This window comes from Canis lupus, chromosome 22, assembly GCF_048164855.1.
Source record: "Canis lupus baileyi chromosome 22, mCanLup2.hap1, whole genome shotgun sequence".
Classification (NCBI taxonomy): domain Eukaryota; kingdom Metazoa; phylum Chordata; class Mammalia; order Carnivora; family Canidae; genus Canis; species Canis lupus.
This window is the reverse complement of record NC_132859.1, coordinates 34,670,367-34,690,755: the sequence shown is the minus strand read 5'-3', so window position 1 is coordinate 34,690,755 and position 20,389 is coordinate 34,670,367. Positions and strand designations below refer to the sequence as shown.

The 20,389-nt window shown below is 38.2% G+C and overlaps 1 long non-coding RNA gene across 2 annotated transcripts; it reads left to right on the top strand.

Annotated features, from left to right (window-relative positions):
* Positions 1 to 7,257: 7,257 nt before the first annotated feature.
* On the top strand, positions 7,258 to 14,976 carry LOC140614476 (uncharacterized). 2 transcript variants are annotated; one of them, XR_012015332.1, is made up of 4 exons: positions 7,258 to 7,370; positions 10,050 to 10,104; positions 10,395 to 10,475; positions 14,621 to 14,976. It is a non-coding gene; the product is annotated as an uncharacterized lncRNA (long non-coding RNA). The 2 variants fall into 2 exon arrangements; XR_012015331.1 differs by having other exon boundaries at positions 7,264 to 7,497.
* Positions 14,977 to 20,389: the final 5,413 nt, after the last annotated feature.

The window sequence follows — 20,389 nt, the reverse complement described above, 5'->3', positions numbered from 1 at the left end:
CAGAATGCAAGTTTATTGCCAAGAACAATAAAATTATAATAAAATTGTTGGAAAAAAAAAAGAGAAAACAAATATAGTTTGTAGATCTGTCTATGTGTCATATAGTTAAAAGATAAAATTCTTCCGTTTTTCTTAATAATGAAATCTACTTATTGCAATTCCCAACTATTCCAGTCAAATGGTATGATGGTGGAAGAGTTCTACCAAAAGAAAACTATATCCATGCCACAGTTTTCTATTTTTTGCTTACAATAATTATTTCCTATTGCTGTCTTTTGACGTATTTTGCAAACCACATCAGGGCCAAAGAGCCTCCTACCAACTTCCCTTCAGTGTTTATAGAAGGGTTTACTGTGTCTCTCTCTTCATCCTTTGATATCAGAAAGGTTCATTCTACAAAACCAGAAGGATTAAAGGGTCGCTTATCAAGAAATTATTAATAGCAAAATTCTGAGTAAAGTCAACACACCAAGTTTTGACAGATTTGTACATGCCTCTAATATATTTGCTCAACTACAGAGAAATGTTCCACCCAAGCAACCAAGAAAATAACTCATTAAATGTTCAAAAGACTAACTGGTTTTTATTTTAGGCTAAGCTAATAAGAAACAGGTGTTTTCTCACAATATGTATGAAAACTCCAAGCATCACTTGAAGAAGGGCAGATTTGAATCTTCTAGTCTACCTCAAATCCTGCATGATAAAGAAGTTTCTAGCATTGTTGCAAACATCAAATATTCTTCACCAAAAAAATGTTAAAGTTATTTCCTAATCATTACAAAAACAGGCATCTGAAATTGCCCTCCAGAAGGTACAACAATGGAGGCACCATAGTGTACTCTTCATGTCATTATAAAATGTTCTTCTTGAAATCATCTATTCCAGTTAGAAATTATACTTCATGCAATTGTATTTCTAAAATTTTCCGAGAAATAAAATTTCCTATAAAGGGAAAACTATAGAGCTCTATTAATAGAGTCAAAAATATCCCTACTCAATATTTTAGCTACATTTCAATAATAGATACAGTTCATCTCTATTTGCATTCATTTATGTAGATATAATGAGCACCTACTCTGTGCCAGATACTCTATGATACACTGGGGAAAGGAGAATGAAAAATATACAGTTTTTGTTCTAGGAGTGGAGGGGAAATGGGATCACCTTCCAACAGTGGGAAGTGTAAACAGGTAAAGAGTAAAACGTTCTATTGAAACTATATAGACTGGATGCTATGAGAGACCCAAGAAGATGATAACTCAGCCTCTGCCTAAGAGATTCTGGTTCACATGGGAGGTGACTTTTGTACTTATTCTTACCTTAAGTGAGGGTATTTACCAAGGTAGGGATGATGGGGGTGGGAGCAAGGTGTGACTTAAGGCATATATACAAAGCTAAAGTGAAACATGTAGTACAGGAGAATAGGGTATCTGGCTACAAAGAAGGTGGTAGCAGATGATGGAGAAAATTACATGCTATACTATGTAGGTCAGAATATAGAAGAAGTCAGAACTTCTCAGATTTGTAACAAATGTCCTAACAACACAGAATCAACAACATGTTTCCCCTAGAATTTAAAAGCTGAAGAGTAAAGGAACTTCCAGCTTGGTTCAAAATTATTTGAAATTCATATATTTCAACTTTAAAATTCATGCCAATTTATACCCTAGTCTATATGATATCCGCGTTTATTTTAACATTTTTTAATGTTTCAATTTCCATTAATGCTCCTGGAAGGGGCAGAGGAGGGGGCCTGCGTTTCTCCTACTCATCCTGGAGCTTCGCATACCAACAACCAATAAGTATTTATTGAGACCTCCCCTACCATGTGCCAGGCACTATTTGGATTGGCATACCACCATGTACTCTTGCTGAGAAGCTCTGGGGGCAAAGGGGCAACCATTTAAAGGATTAAAGATGGTGTTATAGGTTGGGTTCTCTGAAGCAGGTATTGAAACAGACTGTAAAGGGTGTAAGATGTTTATGAAGGATCAACAAATGTGAGGGGAAGAAAGAAAGATGAAGCACGAATGGGTAAAGAGTAAAGTTAACCTAAACTACAGGCCCAACCATGCCTTGGCCAACCCAGTAGGAAGCCTGGGAACAAGCATGGCTCTTTGAATTGACCAGGTTCCAACAGAAATAACCTTTATCTCTCTATCCCTCTAGCCTGGGTGTAGGCCTCCAGGGGGATGGTGTGATCTGGGTGAGCAGAGGAGGTGGGGGGAACTCTGCAGCTGAGGCAGGACCCAAAGTTGCTGAAAGCTGACGTTGCCTACTGACCACACTCTACTGTAGAGAATCAAGGAGGATCTAGGTGGCATGTCTCCATATCTAGCAGGGTGGAAAGTGATATAAGAAAATCTGCTTTAGAAGGATCAATCCAGCAACTACAAGAAGGGAGGCCCTTTTTTGATAGTATAACCCAGAGGTGATAAGTTTTCCTATTCCTCCTTTCCCTCTTCTTGGTTAGTACTTGAAATCAGAGGAAACTGGTGGAATGTAGACACGCTGGGGCATGCTGGTGGAATGGAGACATGATGCACCAACTTCTCTTTCAAAGTTTTTCTCCTGAACATTCACACACCCCTTATTAAATTACACTTCTGCTGGTTCATCTGGCACTGTCACATGAATCATCTCATTTGTTTGATACTCACAGCAAACCCACAAAAGAAGATAATAAGAGAAGTAAGTCAGAGTCCATTGGCTGGTTGCTCCCAGCTGTATGATACGGAACACCAGAGAGCCATCCAGTCCCCCCACGGAGAATCTTTGCCTAAATCCAATAAGGGGGTGGAAGTGCATAATTGTACCATAGAGTATTATTGGAGCTATTTAGCACACAGAACAAATATCGCAGTGTTATATGTTTGGCTATTGGGTTAGTCGGGGTTCTTCAGAGACAGAACCAATAGGATGCATATACCAAAAGAAAAATGAGAAGTTTATTATAAAGAATTGGTGCATGCAGTTGCAGTGGATGGCAAGCCCAAAATCTGCAGGGTAGGGGGCAGTTTGGAGACCTGGGGAAGAACTGCACTTGGAGTTCAAAAGCAGTCGGCTAGTAGATTATCCTCTTCATCAGAGCCGGTCAGTCTTTTTCTTAAGGCCTTCAACTGTTTGAATGGGACCCACTCACACTATGGAAAGTAATCTGCCTTAATCAAAGTTTACTGACTTAGATATTAATCTTATCTTGAAAAATACTTCACAGAAACATCTAGAATAATGTTTGAGCAAATGTCTGGGTAGTGTGGCCTAGGAAGGTGACACATAAAATTAACCATCACTACTATTAAGACATTAAAGATACTAGATGAACACAGTTCCATTAATAATTTGCACATTAATTTTCATATGATAAAAAATTAATGTCAAAGTTACACTGTTTTCATACAAAGTTTTCTTTTTGTTATGTTTTTTGTTTAGCCTTCCATCTCAGTTAAATTCTTAAATTCAAGCAACAGAAACTGATTCTGGTTGTCTTAATCAAAGATAATTTATTGGAAGGACATGAAGAGATGATAGAATGAAGAATAACTTGGATAACCAAGCCTATAAAATGGAAAGGAACCAAGGTAACTGCGGAGGTTGGACAACCAGGAGCCCACACTACTGTAACATAGTGCAACTGCCCACTCCTCCATGTCATTGCCCCTGCCCCATGTCAATATTCCTGCTGCCTTTATTAATACTGCTGCCATTACCTTTGTGCTGTTCAACAGAGACCTAAGGTCACATGGAGACATTAGATTATCCAAGCCCGAGTCACATGCCCACTCTTTAGCCTCTGCTCCAGGTACAGAGAATATTGGATATTTTGGGCTTCCATAATGTAAGATAGCACCCTACATTCAACAAGAGAGATGGCATGATGGATTCCCATAAAATGAAAAGAATGTTCAGATGGTTGTAACCAAAGAATAAGGGAAAAATATGAAGACTGAAGCATCAGATCTACTTACTCTAGCCTCAATTTATAATGCATCTTTTTTTCTGTTCTCAAAAATGGAAATTCCAAAGGGATTCCAACTGGGTGGCTGTGAGCCATACTGTCTGGCTCTCGCATCTGTTCCTTTATCCCTATCTTGAATCTTGACAGTGGTGAGGCCAGAAAATTCACTCAGGGGATGAGCAAGATTTGGACAGCAGATCTAAAGAAATTAATTTATTGTCAGTCATAACTGGTCAGCAGCTTATCTAGCAAGGAATTCGGGAAGTATCCAACATAGCTCTAGATATACAGGTTGGTCTCCAAGAGACATCATTATTTAATATGTATTTATTAAATATCTAATGTATGCCAGACACTATTCTAGATGCTGAAAATATATAGGTGAAAAGAAAAAAGGATAAGATCTCTCCACTCTACTGAAATGTACATTCTAATAGAGGAAGTTGGATAAGTAACAAACAAACAAGCAACTGTGCCAGGTGATGCTAAGGGTCATGCAAAAAAGAAAAGCAGGAGAGGGTGACAGAAAGTGAAAGAAGGTGCTGTTTAAATAGAGTGGCAGGGATGAGCTCTCTGAACTGGTGACATTTGAGTAAACAACTGAATATAGTAAGTAGCATCAAGGGATCTATAACTAGAAGAATATTCCAGCAGCAGATATGCCAAGTGCATAGGCCCAGAGTTGAAAATATTTTGCCATGTTTAATAAAAAGCAAGTAGATTTGTATAAGTGGAGCATAAGGAAGTATAGGGAAATAGTAGGAGATGAGTTTAGATGAGTAGCAGGAGTGTAGGTTGTGTCAAGAGGCTAAGAAGTTTGGGTTTCATTCTAAATTGGGATTTTACTTGAACATTTTTAGCAAAGAAGTGGTGGGATATAACATATTTTAAAGCATTACTCTGGCCACTATGTTGAGATGAAAATTCTAAGGAGAGGGCAAAAACATAATGTCTAATTACACTGGTCCATGAGAAATTATGGGGCTTGTACTAGGCTTTTACAGTAGAAGCATGTGGTGAGAAGTGGTCAGACCATGGATATGTTTTGAACATGGAACCAACGGGATTTTCTGACAGGATGTGGAACATAAAACAAAAAGAAAAGGCAATGATGGCTTCAAAGTTTTGGGCCTGAGCAATGGTAATGATAGAGTTGCTATCAACTGAGATAAGGAAGACTAGAAGGTGAGAGTCACTTGAAGAGTTTTAATTGGGGACATATTAAATTTGAGGTTTCTATTCGACATCCAGATGGAGATGTTAAGGTCATAAAGATGAAAAGGATCCAGCAAAGAGAATGGGGACTGGGTAGCCAGAGAGGTGGGTAGAAACCCAAGAGATTATGGTATCCACTGAATGCCAAGGGATGAAAGAGTTTAAAGGAGGAGAGACTGAGGAACTATGTCAATAAGATGAGGACCACTGGATTTGGATTTGATAGCATGGAAGTCATTGGCAACCTTGATCACACAGTTTCAGAAGACAAAGACTTATTGCACTAGATTCTAGAATGGCAGGCAATGGAGTAGATAAGGCAACAGACAAGTTTATTCTCAAGGAGAGCAGGGAAATGGAACAATAACTAAGTAAGTGGAGTTGAACATTGGTGAGTTGGTTAATTTGCTGGTAGAAGTATATTAATGTTCTCTTCCAATTGCTTCTAGTGTCTCAGTGATATAAACAAAATCTTAGTGGGAGGCAGGGCAGTGGGGAGAGGAAAGGTTAAAATCTGAGGAGAGAAGAAAAGGTATATAGCAATAATAATTTGCCTGATATCTATTCTCTCCATTTTCCTTAAAAGAGAACTCCTATTTTTTAAAAGGTTTTATTTATTTATTTGAGAGAGAGAGAGAGAGAGAAAGAGAGAGCAAGCAGAGGGAGAGAGAAGCAGATGCCCCACTGAGCAGGGAGGCTGAAGTGGAGCTCAATTCCAGAACCAGACACTTAACCGACTGAGCCACCCAGGTACCCTCAAGAACTCCTATTTTTAGCTGGACCCTTGGTTACCCAGAAGAAAGACTATAATTTCCAAAACAAAAAACAAAAAACCCTACAATTAGGTGTGACCAACTGATAAATTCTGGCAAGAGAGAAATATGCAGAAATGTTATATGAGACTACAAGGAAGACTCTTTAAAGGAAAGAGCCTCTCTTGAGAGGTGCCTCATTTGTTTTTCACCTTCCTCCTTTCTACTTCCTGTAACTCAGATGTGATGACTGACATTCCAGCAGCCAACTCTCTTACTCACCTTGAGGATGAAAGTTAACTGCAAAGCATGAGAAAGCAAAAAAAGGGGAGTTTCTTGGACCTTTCATGTTTTTGTGTGACTGTCAAAGGAGCCAAGTACTACCTTTATGTGTTTTATATGAGAAGATCCATCAGGACTTGAGTCTAATTCCAACAATATATGGTATGAAATAATCATATGGGAGTATGAGAACGTTGAAAGGGGCAATGCCAAGAATGTGCCAAGCCAGCTAGAGCTATGCGGTTATATATTTAGAGTGATCTTAGTCATCATGGTTATATTTTTCTCAGTTGCTTGAATGCAGAGAAAGGAGATTTATCAGAGTTGGAGCCTTGCCAACCATACAAGTGGAGAGAGACACAAAAGTGTCAAGACTGTATGCAGTAGAGTGGGATCTAAATGAAGAAATAAAGAAAGTGAAGCCACAGGAGAGCTGAGTGACAGTGAAAATATGTTAACAATCTTGGATTAAAGGTACTGATGGGGTTGAAGAATTGATAAGAGCATGAGACGTTTGAAATTGAGATTACAAGAGGCTTGAAGTTATAGTCAGTATTAGCATGTAAGGTAGGCCCATGAAATCAGGTAGCTGGGATGGAGTGCAGGACAAGATCAAAGCAGTTGAAGAGATCACTGAATCCCATGCACTGAACCTGGGTCCAGACCAGGATACCTTTAGAGATTGAAATTTAACTCAGTCACATGAAAATGTTGATGAATTTTCTAAATTTGTTTTTGAAAAATAGTTGATTTGGGATGCTTGGGTGACTCAGTGATTGATCGTCTGCCTTTGGCTCAAGTCATGATCCTGGGGTACTGGGATTGAGTCCCACATCAGTCTCCTCACAGGGAGCCTGCCTCTTCCTCTGCCTATGTCTCTACCTCTTTCTCTGTGTCTCTCATGAATGAATATATAAAAATCTTTAAAAAGAAAAAAAAAGAAAAATAGTTGATTTTGTACTTCATTACTATCACAACCTAATCATCATCACATTTGTGCTTACAGTCCTTTGGTTTTTTTTTTACTTAAGATTTTACTTATTTATTTGACAGAGAGAGAGTACAACCAAGCAGAGCAGCAGGCAGAGGAAGAGGGAGAAGCAGGCTCCTGCTGAACAAGGAGTTGGATGAGGGGCTCTATCCCAGGACCCCAGGATCATGACGTGAGCTGAAAGCAAATGCTTAAACGACTAAGATACCCAGGCACCCCTATAGTGCCCATCTTTTGAATATGAACTGATCGTCAGGTTATTACGATCAATTACTATTACAGAGTCCACTGTGAAAAGGGTAAGGATAAATATTAATAGCCCTCTTTTTTAAATTAACAACCTGAGGCAGAGAATGAGTAACTTGGTGAAGAACACACACACATAGTAGGTAATTTCAATGGCTTTCTATGTGGAGAAGCCTGGCTTTCTCAAGGGATAAGTGCCCCCATCAGAGTAACTTCTGAAACAGAAACTCTCTTTCCCTACTAACTTTATGACACCAAGTGAAATTCCACTCTCCACACCAATGGGAATTATACAACCCTGAAACAAAAGAACTGAAAAGAAGCCTTCCTGCTGTTAGCTTGGAGCAGACTCTTTAATCTTTTTAAAGCACTCAAGAAAACCTAGATGTACTTCTCCAACCTTGAAATCAGACTGGAATCTGGAGTTTTGTTGTTATTTCTTCATATGTACTTTTATGGATCACCAATATAGCAAACATAAAAGTATGCTTGGTTTGGTAAAGGCAAGAGTGGGAGCCAGGGCCCTGTATACTTGGGTTTTCCCCTTAGTCCTGTTGGGGGCAGGAGAGGGGATTTTTCCTACACCTTCTCAGGGTCCTTGGCTAGATCTGAAAATTAAACTGACAAAGATGGATCAACAGGAGAAGAGCATAATTTTTTAATGTAAGTTTTATTTGACATGAGAGTCTTCATAAGGAAATGGAGACCTGAAGAAACCATTAAGCCAGGGTATTTTTATGTTAAGTCTGATGAAGAGCGGACAGCCATGGGGGAACATGATAGGTCAAGGAGTAGGAGGTAAGTGTAGTACAGTGGAGGAAACTTAGCAAGGCCTGTTCCTTAGGATTCTTCTAGGCATCCCTTTGTCTTCAAAGATAAGGGAGTTCCTTCCCTCCGAGTATAGGGAAGGCATCTCTCATGTCAGGGTTCTATGACCTGTTTCAAGGGAAAGAGTTGGGAAGGGTAATGACAGGTCAGAGTAACCTTCCTACTCCTGCCATTCCCCTAAATTAAATTCCTTCCCCCTAAAATATCCAAAAAGCCAACATGCCATATTTTGGGGTAGCATTTCCTGAATCCCATCACATGTCAACCAATCATGGCAGACACCCACTCAAGGAATGACAGTTTGAAAATAGAGATCAAGTTCAGTCCCCATTTCAGAGGATGAACTGCCTGGCCCAAGTCTACACATTCAACTTATGGCATGGCTAAGACCTAAAGTAAAGTGTTTTTAAAATACCTACCTGTATGTATATATTTGTTATGACAAATACTCATTTGTTTACTAATTTCTCTATTTAATGATGTGTTTAAGAGACAAGGAAATAGAGGGAAGGCTGAAAGGTGCAAATCCTCACTGTCTTGGGCCTGTTGGTTTTTTTTATATATATTGGTTACTTTCCTTCTCTGAGAAATCTCTGAAACACAGAGGGGACTTTAAAAATAATTTAAATTATAATGATCGAAATTTGATTCAGAAACAAACATAGGAGCAATTAAAAGGAGACAAAATAAAAACAAAACAAAACTTTAAAAAGGAAAGAAAATACTTTTAAGTTAATAGTATGGCAGAAAAGAGCACTACATTTATAGAGTCAGCAGGCCTAGGTTCTATAACTGATTGCTTATTTGACCCATTTCCCCATGTGGAAAATGCAGACTGTAACTCTGCCCCTGCATGCCTCCTCTGGGTTACAGTGTCAAATAAATATTAATTTCAAAATGCTGCACAAAAAAGAGAGACTGGTAAAAGCATTCTATAATCTCTGAAAATGTTCAGATTCTCCACATTTTTTAATATGATTGTATCCACTATTACATAATAGTGGGTATAATAATAATGGATATAATAATACTCTTAATTAAGAGTACTGAACATCCCCCAATATGCCAGGCATTGTGCTAAAGTTTCACATCTATGGTCTCATAAAAATGAGTGTCAGTGAATCTGACTTGTTGAGGCCTTTGTAGGGCCTGGAATATCTTCACCAGTTTGAGGCACTATGCCATCATAAAGGCATATTACTTTCTAACAGTTTATACAAAATTTCTTTGCATCATTGCCATTTTGCAGAATAATAGAATAAACCCGGGGATACATGTGTTTTATTAAAAGGAGGCATGACAGAGCCTATAAAAATATCAGGAGCTTCAAGCTCCTAAGAAAAATCAAAGGAAACTTTGAAGGGAAGCCAAAAACAAACTTGTCCAAATGCACAAGATTCCCTAGTTTGAGGAGGTTTGAGTGGATGGTTTGCAAACTGAAAAAGCTAATGGGACCCCCAGGTTGGCCTGATTCCTTTCAACATACAGTCACTCTCTCCCTACACATTCATCACTACTCCATTTCCATTCTCGTATCTCTCCTAGGATTTCTATTTATTTTAAAGGTCAGAATTCTAAAAAAGAAAACTGAATGTATTCTTAATGAAGTCAATTAATCCTAAATATAAATTTGTAACTTGCTTTGTTGGTGTAGTTAAGAAGTTGTTCCTTTAGTTTGTGAATATACAACGGAACAGAAATACTGCATTTAAATCAGCAATATTGTGGATGTCACTCAAGTTTGGTTTTTTTTTTAAGACTTATTTCTTTCTTTTAGAGAGAGAGAGCACCAGTGGAAAGGGCACAGAGAAAGGAAAGAGCACATGAAAAAGGTGGGGCACAGGGAAAGGGTGGGGCACAGGGAGAGGGATAGAGAATCCCAAGCAGACTGTGGAAAGAGTGCAGAGGTGGATATGGGGCTCAATCTAGGACCCTGAGATCACCACGGAAGCCCAAACCAAGAGTGGGACATCTAACCAATTGCACCACCTAGGCACCCCACATGTCACTCCGTTTGTAAGTGGGCAAACTTTTGCTTTTGAGAGTCAAGAAGAAAAAAAATTTTAATGGGTTGTTGTTAACATACGAACCACTTCTCAAGCAATTTTTCTTTTAAATTCAGGCCAAGGAAAATATAGGTGTCTATTCCTTTCTGCCGAAGGATCGCTACAATTAAATAAGACCATATACTGTCATGATGCAGGTAAGGCTGACTTTTTTTTTAGTTTAAATGTAATTATTTTATATTCAGAATAAATATGGAATTTAAACATTTCTGAGTAAAGCTCTAGATGATATATATTTTAACTTCAACATTTTAGCTAGTTGATTGGTTTACCTAGCAAAATGTAAGATGACTTATCTGGGTTACAAATGAGCTGAACTGTTGAATAATTTGAGCTTTAAAAGGATTTTATGCCTATTAAATTATGGAGAAAGCTGGGCAGAGTGTGATAATTACTGAGTAACAGTTTTATTTCCTCTACCACTGAACTGGTTATAAGAAAACACCATAATTGCTTTGTGTGTGTGTGTGTGTTGCAAAAAGTTTCATCCCCGAATCTTATGCTTAGCTCTAGGCTACAGTTAATTGGCAGTGAATGCAGGGATATTGTCTGCTGGAAATTAACTCTCATTTAGAAGTTTTTCTGACTATTCCCTGGCTTTGGAGACTAACTGGAGGAACTTTTAAATAGGACTTCAGAATCATTAATAGTCAAGGGGATCATTTAAAAGAGCCCACCTGCTTGAATACCGGAATGAGAGAAAGTCAAATGTTCCCTCTTTGTCTTTAGTGCCATAAAGTCCCATAGAATTATCATCGAGGTGTTGAAATATTTACTAAGTGCCAACAGTATGCTAGGAAAATATGAAGGAAGCAAAAGGAAAAGAAGGAAAGAGACTCTAGAATATTCTGAGGAATCTACTAGATCGCCTTCAGAATGTTATCTTTGTACTCCAGTGCCCATCATCATTGACAAGCATTTAGGCTACATATGTCATGAGCCAAAATACTAGAGCCAATATGCCCCTTTTCCACAGCGGGAAGTCATGTCTTCTTTTAAGATTCCACTTGATTCAAATTAACTTCTTCCCAATTGTCCATTCAATAATTGCCCAATATTTTGTGACTAATACCAATAGTTTCCACTTATTAAAAATGGGTGAAGACTTTTTGTTTCCTCTGCCCCCAAACTCTCTGCCAGATGCTAGGGTACAATGATATTAAGTCTCAGGCTAAATTGTGCCACTCATATAAACAGATTTCAACAAGAAGGAACACCAACAAAATCATTCAAACTGTGGTATTCAGAGCACTGTTACCCAAATACCTCAAACTATCTGCCTTCTGGATATATAATAGCTTCATATTTGCCAGTAGAAGACCCTCCAGGAGACAGCTCACCTTTTCCTTCTTCCAAGACAATGAGCCGTGTTTCAGGTTATGGCTGCTGTGTCAGACAGGCTCTCAGGATGATAGCCATGCAGAACAAACCCTCAGCAGACATGAATAATGAGTAAGAAATAGACCTTTGTTGCTTTAAGCTACTGAGATTCAAAGTGTAATTTATTCCTACAGCATCACCTAGCTATCCTGACTGATGCCCAGTTGTCATTGCAAGCCCAGTAAAGTCCCATTTTTTTGTCCAACAACTGCTTTGAGTAAAAATTTCATTCCGAAGTAATTGCAAGGTTATTACAATAGGACCACCTAGAATTTTCCATATTCAATGTGAGGGAGAGTAGGAAGTGGGGATGAGCCAGCTGTTGTGTCTAGGGAAATATGCTAAAGTTAAGTGGCTAAATTCACCAGACTTTGACCCATCCATGCAATGACAAGGTACCTGGTACCTACACAATCATCTTTGTCAACCACATATCTTAAAAGCCATTCATTTAATCAATGAAAAAGTATTTCTCTCCATTACACTAAATAGTGAACTCTGTGGTGCAGATTCAAATAGCTATCATCTATTTTGAAGTTTAGATTTCCAGTTAGGTTATCTTGAAATATTAATTAACCTCAAATATTAATTTAACCTTAGAGTACAAATTAAAGTTAATCTACATGCACATATATATCCCAGCCTAAACTAGCATATTATAGTTAATTATAGACAATACAATATCAGTAAAATAGATCAAGCTCTCATCTTACTTATCCCCCACTTTCCCCAAAAAAGTCTCTTCTATTTTCTAAGGACATATCTCCCATCAAGATCCTCAAAACTCTCTAGAATGCTCACACATAACTAAAGGATTAAATCAGATTTTTCACTGCCTTTTTGGAGGTGTTGGGACTCCACATGTGCCATCCCTGACACTGGAGAAAACTGTCATCAGAAGCAAGTTGCTTTAGAAAGAGCTATATAATTACCAAGCTGTAAAACATTTGTGTTTTTGTTGTTTTCTATATGGGTTTTTTTTTAAGATTTTATTTATTTATTCATGACAGACACAGAGAGAGAGAGGCAGAGACACAAGCTGAGGGAGAAGTAGGCTCCCTGCAAGGAGCCGGATGTGAGACTTGGTCCCGGATCCCAGGATCACGCCCTGGGCCAAAGGAAGACACCCAACCGCTGAACCACCCAGGCATCCCAAACATCTGTTGAATATGACCCCTAAAACATCCAAAGAAAGCCAACACCTTGTGTTCTCCTTACTGACACTGTCCTTGGTTGAGACCCCTACCAAGGCTCAGATCTTCTAGATGCAAGACAAGAGGTTCTTCCCTCAACACCTTCCCACTCCTACCCCAGTCACTGCAACAATGAATCATGCTTACTTCTTGTCAACATTGGCCTGTGCTTCCAATTTCATGCCTTTAAATTCATTCATTCGACTTTTCAAAGTCCCACATATATTTTAAAACAGACAGCTATTGTTTAAAGGAGACTATTTTCAAAAGTATGGGCAACATAACAAGGAAATCTAAGGAATAGCACAATACTCCAGATAAGTAACAGTAGAGAACTGTTACTACCCCCATACCTGATGGGCCAAGGGGTTGGGGGAGTATATAATAAATCATAGATGGGACTCTGTGAAATGGGGCTAGGAAAGAGCTGTGATGTTTGGTTGAAGGACCGAACCAGCCTACAACTCCAGAGGAAGGGAATTCAAGGGAGGGGCATACCCAGCTTCACCCTTCAGCATCCTGAGTATCCTGCTAGTGTGTGCCATTGGCAAACCCAATCAGAAACAAGGGGGCAAGCGAGCCCTCATGATATAATCCAGACAGTATAGCACCCTAGACTGGGGAAGAGGAACAAGTGCATCTAGAGAGAAAAACTAAAAATATCCAGCCCTCATACAGCTACTTCACAGGACACAGTCTGTTTCTAGCCTAGGCTAGAACCCACCACTTCAGAGATCCAGAAGAATCTTCCCCAGTGGCCCTATCACTTTCTACCTTCATAATAATTTTTTCCTGACTACCCTCTGATAGTTCATCGGTCAAGGACACTAATGTTCTCCCCCAAAAGGTTTCAAAACTCTGACCCTCAAGGTAGAGTTGGCAGTAAAGAATAAAATGTGTGTTTCAATGGAAAACTGTACATTGTCAATGTATAGCATATCTTTTTGGGTTATCAGACTGTAGCCTTTCATTTATTTGAGCTATTTTGTAACTTTTTGTAAGTTAGACATGCCAATTCTGCTTCTTCCAGTAAAGTTTCTGTTGACTTCATCCCTTTAGTTTAAAAAAAAAAATTCAGAATCCCTGGGTGGCTCAGCAATTTAGCGCCTGCTTTCAGCCCAGGGCGTGATCCTAGAGCCCCGGGATCAAGTCCCACATCAGACTCCCTGCATGGAGCCTGCTTCTCCCTCTGCCTGTGTCTCTGCCTCTCTTTCTCTCTGTGTCTCTCATGAATAGACAAATAACATTCTTTTAAAAATTAATAAATAAATAATAAAAAATTACTTCCATTTGCAATTTCAATTTCCTTATTTCATATAAATGTGTGCTTTTTAACTTTTTCTTTGAGGTGGCTTAAGATATTTTCTCATATATGAGTAAAATAAAATCTTGAACATATGTTAATTTCTGTATCTATAAGAAAAGTAAGATTTTACTTTTTCTGAAAACTATCTTTTAATGAAAGTCTCAGTCTTTTCCCTATGAGAAAGTACTTGGGATCCTGAAGCAAATTTGCCCTAGCAAACCCTAAATTTAGCATATCAGTGATTTATCTCAAAAGATTGAATAATAGATATCTGTTATGCAAGGCTTATAGAAAATAAAAAAGTTGATAGCATGCTCTGAAAATAAAGATTCTGATTATATTGTGAAATGTTAAAATACCCTGACAGTATTTTATAACTCTATCCTTCTGATTCATTTTGCAGATGTGACCATGACTCAGAACCACAATGAGATGCTGAATTTTATAGCAATAGTATTTGGTTTCACAATGTGATTACTATATTATTTTTCACTTCTCAAATATCTATTGGAGGCAGACAGGCTTCACTGTGTGTGAAAGCCATTGGGTGGGCAGTAGATGAAAAGGTGTAGTACTTCTGAGAGAATTATCAACTTGGGGTGGGTACCCTACCTTCAGTGAACACCCAGAGAAAACAAAATAACCCAAGATTCTAGAACGAATTATTTTAAAATCACCTCCTTGCTGCAGGTTTGAGGAATTATTTCCAATTTCATTAGTCAATATGCTCTCCTTTCAAAATTGTGCCTTTCACTATTAAAATGCTAATACCAGCTGAATCGAGCTCTCACCTACTTCTCCTGCCGTAACTCCCACTACACCACAACAAAAGTCGTCCACAGTGTCAGACTTGATTGCCTTGAAGCCACATTCCTGGCTTCTCCCAGGGACTCACCATCACACCCATCAGGCCCCTCCTGACTGCCAACAATTCATTTCTGAATCCTCCTTGCACTTTTCTGCCAATGCAAATGAACTTTCCTTGCAGGATTAACTCAAATATCATCTCTTCTGCAAAGTTCTTCCTGACCATTCCAGCTGGAAGTGACATTACATCTGTATGTCTTTAACACTTACAGCTTCTCTTTGCCATCCATTCGGTGGTGCAAGGTAGGCTAACTCAGAAGGAATAAGTATTACAGGCAGACTGGATCTGCTATGAGAACAAATAACAAAATTGGCAATCACATCTCTTCCCTCTGTGAATTCTAAAACAATTAAAACAGATACAGGGGTCAGGCAGGGGTCAAAATGCCAGCTTTACTGCTTGCAAAGCTGAATTAAAAGGTACAGTTTGAACCTGAGGGTGAAACTACACTTTCTCTTGCCTCTCTCTGAGTTGGATAAATTTATTCACCTAGTATTGGGGCCAAGAAGCCCTACCAGAGCTTGTCTGCACACCGAACGGCAGCAGAAATGAAGAGAACATATAATATGCATCTCTTTAGACTGAGCTGTACATATTCAGTAACTTTCTGCCCATGAGTGTAGTTAACAAAGGAGATAGAGTAAGGGACAAAAGCCACTCATGAAGGGGTGGCCATCTCTAATTTATCAGACAATAGGAATACAAGATGAATGAGAAAGTGATCGTGCCTGCAGACGAAAAGTATAATTATGTAATTTATGTAATTTATAACGAGGAGTAGCCAGTTCATCATCACCTCCCCTCTGGGAATGTTGCCCCCCCCCCAATAAAACCAGTACAGCCAGTTAATAAGATAAAGCAGAATTCACTGCTCAATGTTGGGGTGGGGGCGCTGCTGGTCAGGGAAGGAATTCAGAATTTATTCAGAATTGGGAGTTTGGTTTAAGGAGGATCTTTCACTGTGGGGACTTGATTGGATTGTACTACAACAGTCCAGTATTGGTGGGAACAGCAAAGGGAGGATTTTGTAGTGAGGGATTCAAAGAATCTTAGTGTGCAAATTGCCCATTGATGCTTTCCACTGAAGAGTTAGTGAGATTTGGGGACTGTTCTTATAATGAATAATCAAGTTGTGTGTCTGTAAAGAGCTTCTTAATAACATAAAGCTATGCTAATTAAAACAGCAGAATAACAAAGTCATGTTATTATAGACATTAAGTGGTGGCTTCTGTTCTAATTGTCCAGGCTGCATAGAAGTAAATGATTTTGGTTCTCACTTCATTCTGAGAAGAAAGATGAGTATTGCCAGAGCCAGACTTTAGAGACTCAAATCCCACCCCCATCTCCTTAAAATTCAAGGCATAGAAGCCATCACACACAAAAGAAACTGAAATCTGACTGTAGGTTCTGACCTTTACAAGCCGCAGCAAAACTTTCCTCAAATTTCTTGGTCTCCAATTCTCTCTACAGGCCTCTTGCAGTTGGATTAGTTAAGGTTCTACAGAGAAACGGAAAGAACAGGAGACAGATTAAATGAGAGAAACAAACTTAGAGAAAGAATCTATTTTAATGAACTAGCTCACATGGTCATAGAGACTGGCAAGTCTAAAATTCACAGGTGAAGCCAGAACCCTGGAAACTCAAAAGTTTGGGACATGGTGATGCAGTGTTGACACAGAATTTCTTTTTCAAGAAACAGTTTTTGCAGGGGGATCCCTGGGTGGCTCAGCGGCTTAGCACCTGCCTTCCGCCCAGGGCATGATCCTGGAGACCCAGGATCAAGTCCCCCATCGCACTCCCTGCATGGGGCCTGCTTCTCCCTCTGCCTGTGTCTCTGCCTCTCTCTCTCTCTCTCTGTGTGTGTGTGTGTGTGTGTCTCTCTCATGAATGAATAAATAAATAAAATCTTAAAAAAAAAAAAGATACAGTTTTTGCTTTGAAAGCCTTCAATGATTGGACAAAGCCCACTCACATATTTAAGAGTTATCTCCTTATCTCCTGTCACAGAGACAAAAGGAAGATAAATGACTTGCCAGGAGCCCATAGCCACATAGTTTGTCATCTTCTGATTCCTTGAACACCATCTTCTGACTCCCTATCTCAGTGCCTCTGTCTCCATAGTTTGTGTGTTGCAATGGCCCTACCACTACATTTATGTTTGATTCTTTTCTAAGATGGGAAACAACCCCAAAATACCATAGCATCTCCATGCTAAATATTGTCTCTGCAAAATAATTCAACTTTCTAAAACAGTGATAATGTACATGTCATCCATTTAGTTCCAACAAAAACAATAAAAACGTATTTTTAATGAGAGCATTAGGAACATGGTATAAGTTGTACTTCTTTCCCTTTCCTTTGAAATCTTGTTCAATTCATTAAATAGACTGATTTTGTAATCTGGATTAGTGTTTAGGAAACGTAGGGACAGTGGTAGAGCAATTAAGGCAAAGAAATTTGTGGTTGGCAAAATAACAGGCCTCTAAATATGCCCATGTCATCATCTTTAAAATCTTGTCTATGTTGTCTTACCTGGAAAGAGGACTTTGTAGATGTGAGTAAATTAAGAATATTGAGATTGAGAGATTATCCTGGATTATGTGGGTGAGCCAATGTAATTATCAAGGTCCTTATAAATGGAAGAGGGAGGTAGAAGAAGAGTCAGTGTCAGAGTGATGCAGTGTGAGAAAAACTTAACTGACCATTGCTTGTATTGAAAATGGAAGGAAACCATAAGCAATGAATATGGGCAATCTCTAGAACCTAAAAGAGGCAAGGAAATGGGTCTCCCTGTAGTCTCCAGAATGAATGTGGCTCTGCCATCACTCTGACCTTAGCCATTGAGATGCACTTTAGACTTCTGACCTACAGGACTTCAAGGTAATAACTTTTTTGTTCTTTTAGCACAGTTTATGATAGTTTGTTACAGCAGCAATAGGAAACTAATACAAGATTCCTGTTATTCAATGTCATAACAACTAAGAAGGCCTCCTCTCTAGTAGTTGCTTCAACAACTCTTAAGGAACTTCTGCTACCTTTTCAGTTAGGATAATTTAGGTCTATCTGCTTATACCATCCTACGTGGCTAATCTCTTTAGATCAGAAGTAAGACATTCAAATGGTAGTGACAGCAGGTAATATAAATTAGAGAATTGGATGAATATAAGAAACTGGGGATCGGTGAAGACTGAGGCACACTAGAGAATGCATATACTATGTACCTCAGTGCCATGCAAGAGGTCTTCCCACTGTGATGGAAATATTCTATATCCATACTGTCCAGTAGGATAGCCAAATAGCCACCTGCAGCTATCGAGTATTTGACACATGCCAGTATGAATGAGAAGCTGAATTTTTAGTTATGTTTAATATTCATTAATTTAAATCTAAATATAAAATATACACATGTGGTATCTTGTTAGACAACACAGACATAAAGAATCCAGAAATAAAGGAGCTAGTGTGTCCAATCTTCTGGTTTTTCTTTTTTTCCCCCAGATCTTCTGGTTTTTCAAGAAAAACCAAAAACATATGTTTCCATGTGAAGTATCTTGGCTTTTATATGTTGGCTAAAATTTACTTTTTGTAAAAAAAAAAAGCAGCTTTGTTGAGCTATGATTGATATACAAAATATTGCACACATTTAACTGTATACGATATGATGAATTTGGACATATGCATCTGCTTGCAAAACCAATGTCACAATCAAGGTAATAGATATATCCATCATTTCCGAAAGTTTTCTTGTGTCCCTTTATTTTTTGTGAGTATAACACTTAACATGAGATTTACCCTCCTAACAAATTTTTAAGTGCATTATGCAGCATTGTTGACTAAGGGTGGCTCCAAAATTCTCTTAAACAGTGTATAGACCAGGGATATAAAGGAGACTCTCTCTTGTCAGCAGACCAAACAGCATTTTCTCTGTTCTAGATTTAAACAATGTTTCTTATGGGAGTGGAGCTAGTTAGTATTAAGCTAAGCAAAATAAGTCAGTCAAAGAAAGACAAATACTATATGATTTCATTCATACGTGGAGTTTAAGAAATAAAACAGATGAACATAGGGGAAAAGTAAAATAAAGAGAGAGGCAAGACATAAAACAGACTCAACTACAGAGAACAGAGGGTTGATGAAAGGGATGTGAGTGGGTGGGTGGATGCATTAAATGCATGATGGGGATTAAGGGTGGCACTTGTGATGAGCACTGAGTGTTGTATGTAATCATGAAATCACCAGATCCTACATCTGAAACTAGTATTACACTATGTTTACTAACTGGAATTTAAATAAAAACTTGGAAGAAAAAAAAACCTTGGAAGAAAAAGTAAATAAATAAAATGTTATTTAATTGGGGAGGGGGAAGCATTTTCTACATGTAGAATTATGTTGTCTGTGAATAAAGATAACTTTACTTCTTTAAAAACATAAATAAATAATAAACAATCTTTCTTACTCTCAGATATTTACCAATTACTTCCGTAACGAACATTCCTCAGATACCAAAGAGACCTTAAAGAAGATAAATATGTCTTGCAGACTCGAGACACAAATTTTCAATCTCCTTGTCACTATTATCATCTTCTGACGTTCTTACACAGTCTCTAACCACAGAGTCTACCACAAACCAAAAATTTAAACTCCATAGGACCAGAGACCGGATCCTATACTCTTTTGAAGCTGTCATTGGTACCTGAAATAATGATTCTTTTCAAAGCCTCTTGATATTTGTTGCTATGTTATTGTATCCCAGACGGAAATTTTGTCACAGGCATGTTCCATTTAGAGTAAAATTAATGTATAAATTCCAGAATTATGACAAAAAATTAGCAGGTGATTTTGCATCTACATAGAGAAATCTTTTATTGGCAACTTTCTCTACCATTTTTAACAAATGATTCTAGAAGAAAAAGTAGTATGCAATTATTTGTGGACATATCAATTGTACCAAGCAGTGATGGTGTCTAAGTTAATGGTCTCAAAACTATTATCAATAAGACAGAAATATATTTGATAATCAAGCCTTCAATCAGAACAAAAAATAAATAACAAATTATTTTTCAAATTTCAGGTAAGAAATTAAACATTTACTACAACATTATTTTCACATGTATCATTTGGTCGACAAGATAACTCTACAATAAAGGAACTCTAACATACAGTCTAAACCAAATTAATAATTAAAAAGTAATTGCCCATTTTAAAGTTGGGTAAAGGACTTAGATAGACATTTCTCCAAAAAAAAATACAGACATGGCCAAAAAGTTCATGAAGACATGTTCAGCATCATTAGCCATTAGGAAA